This window comes from Temnothorax americanus, unplaced genomic scaffold (genome assembly GCF_048541705.1).
Source record: "Temnothorax americanus isolate GAGA-0224 unplaced genomic scaffold, ASM4854170v1 Scaffold26, whole genome shotgun sequence".
NCBI classification, from domain to species: Eukaryota; Metazoa; Arthropoda; class Insecta; order Hymenoptera; family Formicidae; genus Temnothorax; species Temnothorax americanus.
This window is the reverse complement of record NW_027509401.1, coordinates 2,660,950-2,669,671: the sequence shown is the minus strand read 5'-3', so window position 1 is coordinate 2,669,671 and position 8,722 is coordinate 2,660,950.

Sequence of the window (8,722 nt, the reverse complement as noted above, 5' to 3'; positions counted from 1 at the left end):
CACGGCGTTCCCTCCTGCTTCTGTCCCCGGTGACGACGACGCGGCCACCCACGTTCCCGTGCGAACTCGAATCTCGCCGCGATGTGCCGACGACGAGGCTCGCTCGGGATTTCTGGGTATAGGTGTATTCCACAGGTGCTTGCCCCTGAAAACTTCCGCGCGAGGAGTCGGTCCCTTGATAGATTATCTGACTGGCGGCGATTCGCGTCGCCGGGAAAGCGTCGATGGAGCGTCAAATGGATCCCATTGTGCGACGAGGAGGCGATCGATTTTTTTTTTCGCACGTGGCATTATGGGCGCTGAAAAAAAAAGTATCTTCTGTACTCGATATCTTTTGCTTACAGAAAAGAAATCGCGACATAATAATTTATCATTATTCTCCAGATTGCAAGCTCTGACGTAATATTTTTTTAATATTTTTTTGTAATCGCTTTTAAAATTCAGTAAATGCTTTTAGAATTAATTGTCGTTTGGGAGATATTTGCTCTCCAAATAACTTTCAGTGTCAGATGTGGAGAGTTTATCTCACCGTACTCGACTACCGGATTGTATTCCCTCTATCTCGCGGAATACAACCCGGAATCAACTACGGTTGGCGGAGACTCGTACTTTCATCTACGGGAGAACGGTTGAACCGCGATTTCGAATTTCAATCATTACCTTCGGGGATCTCTAAGTATATTAGTTTTTGGAGTCGCTTTAGAAACGGGATACCGGAAATGCAAACCGGTCGAAATGCAAGCCACGTATCGTTCCTCTCTGATCCGCTCGCGTCGGCTATCTCGCATCGCAGATCTCGACCGGCCACGGTAAAATATGCCCGACTTATGCATGTAACTTGTTGCAGCACGCAAACGTGCACCGAGGAATCTGATACGTCGGCGATCATTGAAGGTAACGAATTGCGTCACTAGCGCTAGCCCTTTCGAAATCATTCCGAATCATTTAGCAGGCACATTACGCATTCGTATAAGAAAACGGCGGTAAAATTAGGCGAGTCACTCGACAAACGTTTCGCGGAGGAGACGAACGCGAAGGAGGGAAAAAAAAGGAGGGAATGAAAGCAGGTTAAGAGAAAAATATCGAGTCACTGGTCGTTAGTCACGTTCGCGCCATCAATTTTCGATATAAAGCTCCGAGCCATTCTATTCCTACGTCCGACTGATACTGACGCACGTATTCGAATCGGAAACAAAAGTTCAACAAGACTTCAAACAAAACTTCATATCAATCTACCGAGCCCAGCTGAGTGCGTTATACATTTTAATTCGCGACGGATCTTTAAATATGATACGCGATGAATATTTTCTGAGATTACGGAACGTCGAGTTAATCATTTATTACGAGATAAGCGATTTGTATTAATAACTATAATATGTGGTTTCAATCTTGTCTTTCGATTGCATACTGATAACTATAACGATATATTCAATTTCATTTGCACACTGATGACCTCGGTAATATATTCAATTTCCCTGCCGCCGTCGCATGAGCGATTTAAACCCGCGACTTCCCTCTAAAAAGAAATTACCACGGCATGCAATTCGTGGTATCGATTACCGTGGCTGTTTGTGCAGTAAAACCTACGGAGGATCGGTGTACACAGATACAATCGGTTTCTCGTCACCACGCCTGAAATCCACGAAGAAATATATCCAATTTGTTACGAATGCAACGAGTACTGTTTGTTCCCCTTGAGATGCGAGTGGGTCAGGTTGCCATTCTTGTATTGTATATATGCGCTAACGTGGACAATCTCTCTATATAAATATTTCATTGAAAAGAGCGGCGAATTCCTTATACCATTGTGAAATAGAAAGGCTTTGTACTTTCACCGACCTCAAACTTATTCTCAAATTGTTCTTAAAAATGGCAGAAGTATTACATTTACATATATAAATGTAATTGAATATTTATATTACTTAAGCTTGTTAAATAATAATAAATTTATACAGCTTGCATGTAGATGTTTAATTTCTTCGATATTACAAATCATTTCTCGCTATCAATATTATAAATTATTTTTCACTATCGGACAAAGTCAGATTTAAATGTTTCTAACTTTTAATTAACGTACTTTTGATAATCATAAGCATTTTAAGGGCCTAAGCAGAATGGCTGTCTTATAACTTTAAGGCGGTGTTTTATGCCTTAAGCTTTGTCTTATGTAACGCACAATACTGCGTTACTACGCAAGACAGGAAACATTAACACAGTATCGTGCGTTACATAAGACAAATACTTAAGGCATAAAACACTGTCTTAAGGTTATAAGACAGCCATTCTGCTTAGGCCCTAAGAAGACAATTATGTAGGTATATATATTCTACATATATAAATTTCGCATGTTTCGCGTACAAAGATAAGAAATATTTCGTACGTGCTCAAAGAGCAAAAATACATGTCAGGGGTCGTCGTACACCCCCTGATGGCAAGAAGCATGGTTAAAAATAATGATATCTTCCCTCGCTTTTTTTATCCCTTGCATTCCTGCGTCTCTCATCTTTCTTTTCTTCCTCTTCGTAGAGTTCTCTCGCTATCTATCTCACCCGGGTATCCTCGAACCCGAGAGGAGCACCCTCGACTTTCCCTTTCCCTTCGTCATATCAAGAATTGCCGTTATTACCGTTTAACGCGCGGCCCCTTTTTCAGGGCGCCGCCTTACGCCATTGTCGCCATGCAAATTATGCGATAGCCCATTTTAATAATGCCCGCGAAACAGCGTTGGCGACCACTCGAAACAAATAGCCATCGAGGACATAACGTGGATATAATAAGCAAGTAGATGAAATACCAGTGTGATGTATTTGATATACGGCAATGGATGTGCTCTGGTACTGCGTCGCAATTCGGTGCTTCCGCCGACGCGACACATCCAAAAATTCGTTAATTTTATTGTGCACCGTTCTCGTGTTATAATATTATTGTCTATTTATATTTTATTTTGAATTATACTTATAAATGTGTGTGTCGAAATAGAACCATAGTAGAATTTACAGAAGATTTAGAAAGCGTTAAAAAGATTATATTTACCTAACTTCCCTTATTAATTAGTCATTTAAGACATACATCGATAATTGATTAATTATATAACATTTATTTAATGTAACAAGCAGATAATTAAGAAACTCAAGCTTTGATCGTGATAATCCTCTTTTAAGTGACAATATACTATGATGTAACATTATGCAAGAATGCGAAAAGAATGTAGGTATGTAAAAAAAATGACTTGACTAGAATAATTAGCGAAAGACATTATATATAGTACCTGTTCTAATACATATCATCATTTACACATTTATGCATCGATATCTTTGCATCTCACATTCGAATAATTTTAAATATAAATTACGGCAATTATTTATAGTTTTACATAGCGAATATAACATATACAGAGAATGGCGAATAAGCAGTAAGCCACCTTATCAATTCTTATTAATGATATACATATCGTATAATCTAGGTATAGGTGCTACTTTAAATTAATTTCCCTTGCGATTGATTCTTGAATATTCGCCAGAAGATGTGGGAAAATTTTGCATGGTAACGAGATATTCACCACCTGTGAACTCTCGAAAGCTAAAATCGGAATTTAAAACGTATGGTATATTGAAGGGAAAAGGAGATGATTTGCAACCACCGGGTTATTAACAAGATCTCCTGGTGCAAATTCGTTTAATTGGCAAAAACCAGCGCCTCGTTTCGCTATCCGACGAATCGTCGGTCGATTTATCGGGGTTATTAACTTATTCCTTGTCAACGTCGCCGTAAAACGAAGGTTCCGTTTAAGCATTTGAAAAAAAATACAGATTATCGAAAAACCGGTCTGAGATTCTTAGCTAACGGCATTGTTATACGTAACTTATTTAATTACGTAACATTATTCTTGATTAGACGCGCTAATAATAGCAAGGATAAAATTGACTCGTCCTTGTGCGACGTCGATGAGACGAACGAGTTATTCTAACTGGGAAATGTCGCTCGCAGAATAAATAGTTCCATCATTGCGCGATCGGTTTGAAACCACGATAGAGTAAACACGAACGAGAAATGCGTGCGGGTGGTAAGCGTAATGGAACGCATTACTCTGTGACTCCGAATGTAACATAAGTAATATGCACTGCTTAGGACAGATCGTAATTGCGCACGGGAAAATGCGGTTAGACTAGAGAAGAAAATACAGACCGCAAATACAGAACTACTGTCTCTGATAACTTTGTGGAATATCGATAAATTATATTATATATGTGGATACTAAAATAAATTATATATAAAATTAACGATTCACGGAATTAGATTTTACAGATAACTAAAATACGTCGCGCAGTAAAAGTATTAACTCTAAAATTAATATTCTTTCAAAATCTTGTTATACTAAAAAGCCAATATATTTGTAACATATGATTCAAATGTGTTTGATGGAAGTCGTATCTTTTTTATATTCTCTCACTTATTACCTCATTTTTTTTTTTAGATTTTTTCCCCTCATATTTCGGAAAATTCATATATCAGGATTTTCATATTTCCTAATATTACCACTATACTGCTTATTCATCATAAGTCTGAAAATAACGTAAGTATACGATATGCAAAACGGAGCCACCGTGTAAAAAATTTTAGAATAGAGGAGGTTACCGTAAAAATAAATTTATTTCGTGTATTCCATTCTTATATAAATAAAGCTACCGTAACACGAAAATGTGAGACGTGGCTTTTCTAAATTCAAGAGGAAAGATTATTCTTCTCTGCGAACCCCGTTCTGAACCCGTACGGGCGGAAACGCAAAAATCGTGGCGCACGAGCGATTTCAATCTCTTCGATCTCGCGCGGCACGTCATCATTGACGATTACATTGGTAAAATAAAACCGCAATTTGCCTTTCAGCGTGCCGGCGGCGATGCAATTGCGATTTTTACGCGAATCACACAGCTCGATGAGCACATTCCATACAGATCTATTGCGGAAAGGCAGGTTGTTGAAGAACGTTGCGCATATTGTAGCATTAGAGAGTCCGGTTTTATTTTATATATTTTCCGGCTAGTTTCCGAAGCTCCTCGCTTATAAGATTTATTTTTTATCCTCTGAATAATTCTTTATAAAGAATAACAAAGAATGGTAAAGAACAATAAAAAGACTAATAAATTGCAGCATAATTTGCCTGAAAACTTTTAACGTTTGCTAATTAAGGAAAGAGGGATAGGCGAACTTTACGGAGGGTTAATCTAGTAAAGTAACGTCTTCGCATTTGATTTTAAGTCGCTCGTCGATCGCTCGTCAGATATTTAGTTAATTCGCTAAACGAGACAAGCTCCATACCGACGAAGTTGCTAACTCTCGCAGATATGCACCGACTGCAATTCTCGCGGGTGACACATTGCGAGACGACGTGTAATAGAGTCATTCATCTCTCTAATCTCACCCGCGGAAATGCGCAAACGTATTCACTCTGCTCGATTATTGCTCGTTTTTTTTGTCTCCTCATATCTGGAACGAGTTGTTATAAATTCGGTAGGAATGAAATGTATAGCGAATTTTAACGTTCTTTGAATTTCTACTTGTTCAGTTTTCATGCTTTGAATTCGTTGCACGCAGACGGAAGAAAACTTAAACAAAACTACTTCGTTGTCAAGCGTAAAGTTTGTCCGAGCTGGATTCTATTGAGTTTGAAGTGGACCGAATCCTTCCGAAGTGTCGAGAAGTGGATAAGCGCATCCGCTCTTGGACACTTACTATATATAGAATCTACGTATATATACGCTATCGCGTTTCTATTTTTAAATATAGCGGTTAAATCTCGGAAGTATTTTTGTTCGAGCAGAGAAAAAGTGTGCTACCAGTTCATAAAAAAAACACACACAAAAAAACAAGTACGCACTATCCGTTTACAGCTTAGCAATTTAATTTGATGAGATCGTTTTATCTGCCACGTTAAATGGTTCGTTGGGAAGGAGCGGTAAAACGGGGTCGTGTAACCAACAACAGTTTCGTGTTGACCCAACCCACGGAATTTTCATAAATTACATTCGACTCGCGATTTGCATTTTGAGAAAAGCTGCTTTCCCCTTTTCATTTCTCTCGGTTTCGACCCGCACTTTATTTGATAGCGCGGGATTTACAATATTGTACTATATACATATATATGTATATACAGCTCGCACGCGGAGAAGTTGCAAATAATCTGATTGTCACATTTGAGGTTTAAAGATTCTAGATGAAAAGATGAATTGAAGCTTAAAGATTCTCGAAGCGATAAATTCCGCGTTATTAAGTTTGTGGAAGATGTAAAAATGTTCGCAACCGGGAAAATTGTCCATGTTTTTCTTACAGAAGAGAGTTGTATTTGCGTATAAGAAAGATTTATTCTATTAAATCAACGGGTCCAGAATAGGCAAATAAAAGAACGAAAGAAATAAACGCAATTAAGGTATTCCTTTCACGGAGGAGCGTATTTTGTAGGCGCTTAAGCAGGGCCTCAGCAAACTCTTGTATATTGCATTAAACTTATATAAAATCAAGTTGTAATTGATTATTATGTTTAATTATAAAAAAAAGTGAAAATATTATGTGTATTTAGAAATTTTTTATTTTTCGGTAAATTTTACTGTCAGAACAATATGGCAACGCTGCGCTTTTCAGGGCGTCGCGTGTAAAATGTGAAGTTGATAACAAAAGTGTCAATGTAAGTGTCACGTTCATCAATCAAAGAATATTGTGACATTTTCTTTTTATCAAAGAGATATTTTATAATAATAATGTGTGATAAGAAACATAACTAGTGAGGAGTAATGTGGGCAAAAATAAGGGACACGTTGTGAAAATAAAAGTTGATAATAAACCGTACATTATAAACTGAAGTGTGACATGAGCGCACAGCTTGCAGCGCCAGCGTTGCCAAATAATTCCTTGAAAGTCGCCATTAAAAATATTCATCTATAAACCACATTTCAAGTCAACTTTTAACATAAATATTTTGTTTAAATATTCGGTGACTCTGTATTTTTATCGGCACTATCGAAAGTATAGAGTTTAGCGATTATGTGTGTGTGTGTGTGTGTGTGTGTGTAGCGCAGTTAATATTTAATATCTTAAATCTTAAGATAAACAAATTATTACATTGAAATGTAGAAAATAGACTTTTTCGAAAACGTCACATATAAAATATCGAATTTTCAAAGTCATAATTCTTCTTTATATGTTCGGTAATGTGGTTTAATTTTTTTCTGGCGTAAAGATATGCATTTTAACTTTCTCGTACCAAAAAATCAGTCAATTCTTAAGACTTTGGTGTCATGAAAGGAATACCTTAATCTATGATTCTCATATACTTGTATTCTCGATTTTACGAGACTGCCTGTGAGTTGACAACCAGTTCTTCACGTACGTAACACGATTACTTGCAACTTATTGTATTCTTTTGAAGAAATTAAATATAATCGATTGAATTAAATTACTAGTGTTTCGTAATGACGAGTAATTTAAGTTTATTTTTTCATTAATACGCCATTTTCCGATAATTAAACCCGAAATTTAGTTATGAAGATATTAAAATTTAATTTAATTATGAAGATATCTCAAAGAGCAATAATACAAGTAATGACATTGATGTAACAGTTTTATATTTTGTTAGTCGACATAAGATAAGAAGATTTTCCGTTGCACGTGTTATCGTGCAAAGATTGTTTTTAATTCTCGATTCTACTTGTAAATTTTTAACGTGAGCTGCTCATGAAATTGAGAAAGACACTTTACTGCAAAGTTGCAAATAGATTTTAAACCACAAAACAAATTTTAAAAATATGAATAATAATTTTTAAAAGATTGAATTATCTAGTCGACCATCGTAGGATAAAACGCGAACTGCGAATTATCTTCTGATGATTGCTCAGAGAAAGATAAGTTCGTCTGATAGTGTGTATTAACAATATTATAATTCGCAACTCTTTAAAGAAAAAGAATACATCGAAAGAATACATCAAACAGCAAATGATTAATTTTATTAACTTTCTGCCGTTGACACGATATAAAATGATAATACGATTCGCTGCCATCGCACGAGGTTGAAACGAAACTCCACAGATGGCAAAGCGTGTTCGATTCCCTTTATTTCTATCATCAAACTTTCATCATATCACCAAATATCTTGTCGCAAAGTAGAACTTTGGCATATTCAATTATTTCAATGAAATAAGAGAAAATTAAAAATAGATCAAAAATAGATAAACTGAAATTAAACGTTAATTTCACACGGATATTCCATATGATGTTACAGTATACAATAAATAATATTGATAATGCTTTCTCTGCCGTTGCTTTTGATTGCCGAATAAATTTTAATGTTATTACCGGTGTATAAAACCGTAAGAGATCCCCGGCGCGAGAGCGAGATAATCGATGGTGGATTCGGTGCCGCGACTTCCGCAGGTAATTTAAGGGCCCGGGCGGTGCAACGCGCCACGGTATGCCGTTTTGCACAATGTGCCGGATGTGAAAATTCACGAAATGCAGTGCACGATGCCGCGTCACGGTGGGTAGCGACACGCCACGTCTGTTATTTTGTGGCAGCGCGTTTCTGGCTTTCACCCGTGTCCCCGTATATTTCTCTTTCCCGCTACTTCCTCTTTCGGCTCCTCTTCTCGCGCGCGTCACCTTACTACCCGAAATGATATACATCCCGTGCAGATAAACCCGAATATGTTGACCTTACGTTTCCTCCGACGCAAAT